A 2202-nucleotide genomic window follows, 5' to 3' on the forward strand; every position below is an offset into this window, starting at 1 on the left:
CCCATCTCAGTTAGGCTGAAGCTGAAGCTTCTCTGTCTCCTGTGGAACACCAGCCCAGTGCCCTGTGTGGGGAGCCCCAGCCCCAGGGCACAGCACACAACAGTGCAGTCGGGGCTGCAGCAGCTGCCCTGCAGCCCTGGCTTGGCTGTTTGTGGCAAGAGAATGCTCCCTGTTTCCAGCTGTCCCTGCAGGATGGCCCAGGGGCAGAACCCAGCCGGGCTCCCACTGCAGCCCCTGGAGCCTGGGGCAGACAGTGCTCCCAGAGCTGAGGTTCCTCAGGAGAACCCGGAGCTGTGCCTTGCACTCTGTTGCCATGTGTCACAGTGCAGGCTGGCTCGTGCTGTGTGAATGTACCAGCCCTGGTTTGACTGCCAGGGCCTCACCCAGTCACATCTCTCCCAGGGCTGCAGCATTTCACTGGCCAGAATCTGACAAGGCATAGAGATCAGAGCAATGAAATTATCCAGACTGGGTTTTTCAAAGGCCCTTTAGAAGGAAGGGCTTGAGAATAAACGCTCTCTGTTTGCCACATGAACATCGGGGTGAGTGCTCTCTCTGTCTCCAACCCACTCCCCCTCCAGCCAACGTTACAGCCACCCACTCCCTCACACATCCCCCTCGTGCCTTCCCACTGCCATGTCCTGTCAGGGTTTCCCAGCCCCTCATCCCTTCATGGCCCCGTCCCTTCAGGGGCTACCCCAGCCCGGCCAAGCTGCCCGGCAGCAGCGCCGCAGCCCCACAGCAGCTCCAGAGGAGCCCCATCCAGAGGCACCCGGGAGCCCTCAGCAATCCAGCCAGCAGCACACAGGCAGGAGGACACAGAGGGCGCTTCCTGCCTGGCACAGGGCTTGTGGCCATCTCCAGGCACCGCTCTCACAGGGATCCCCGCAGCTCCGGGCCCTGCCCAGCCGCTCTGTCACCAGCACAAAGGTTTCCGCAGAACCACCAAAGGCCAAGGCGCTTCTGGCCATTTTCCCTGCAACACTGCACGCCTGGGCAGCTGGCCGAGCCCAGGCACCCTTCTCCCCCTCTTCCCCTAAGCCCTGCAGAGCCTGGGTAGCAAAAGAAAGCTCCTGGGAGTCTGTGTATTATAACACACTCTATATTGATATACAAAAGAAAAAACAAAAAGAAGAAAAGAACAATCTGAAAGAAAGGGAAAATTCCTGCTGGCTCAGGTGGCCCCAGCAGACAGAGCCTCTGGGATCAGCTCTCTGCAGAGCTGCAGCAGCGCAGCCAGCCGAGCCCCGAGAGACGAGGCCGAGTCCTCCATGCCCTGCGGAGCTGATCTTGCAGCCTCTGGAAGATGGAATATGGCTCACTCTGCAGTGCCTGGAGGACATGCAATGTTTCAAGTACCAGGTCTGACACGGCACTGCTGGTGTCCTCTGTCAGGTGTTCAAGGGCTGAAAGAGAGAGGGAACAAGCCATGGTCAGATCCTAGATCTGCGGGGAGCCAAGGAGAGCCCCCTGGCAGGGCCATCGCAGCCGGCTCTAGCCATGGCAAAGAGGGAACAGGGACCAAGGGGACGAGCCCGAAGCTGCTGGCCACAAATGCCCCGGGTGGCCCTGAAATCTCTGTGTGCTCTGCCCACGCCACCCCTGGTGCGCACACAGGGAGCAGAGCCCTCGGCAGCCGGGGCAGGGCTTGCAGCTCCCCCAGCAGCCCCCGCTGGTCTCACTCACCGTTGCAGATGAGCCGGAGCTCTTCCTTCTTCCCCCTCAGGTGCCGCGCGGCCATCCCTGTGAACACAGAGCCTGTGATAGCGCCAGCGGCACAGCTCCCTGCCAGCGGCGCTGCCGGCGCTGTGGCCACACAGGCTGCTGGCCCGGCAGGGCTCAGCCCGGCCCTTGGCGCACGGCTGCCAGAGGGCGGCAGCAGCAATGCCCAGGCCAGCCGGGGCTCCACGGCGCCAGGCCCAGCTGGCGCTGCCGGGGCAGCAGGCGGGGCTGGGGCCGAGCTGCAGCAGGCCGGGCCGGGGAGGGAGCCGGGGCTCGTGGCTCACCCATGAACCTGATGGCCACCGCTCGCAGGGACTCCTGTGGGCTCTGCAGGTAGGGCAGGGCCCGGCACAGGTGCTCGGCCGCTCTGCTGCTGTCCTCTGTCAGCTGGAGAGAGCGGCAGGAGGGAAGGCTTGGCGCAGGCTCAGCCCCTGGGCCGGGCGCTGCCTACGCCCAGCCCCGGCCTGCCCTGGCCACACA

Source organism: Molothrus aeneus, unplaced genomic scaffold (assembly GCF_037042795.1).
Source record: "Molothrus aeneus isolate 106 unplaced genomic scaffold, BPBGC_Maene_1.0 scaffold_34, whole genome shotgun sequence".
Classification (NCBI taxonomy): domain Eukaryota; kingdom Metazoa; phylum Chordata; class Aves; order Passeriformes; family Icteridae; genus Molothrus; species Molothrus aeneus.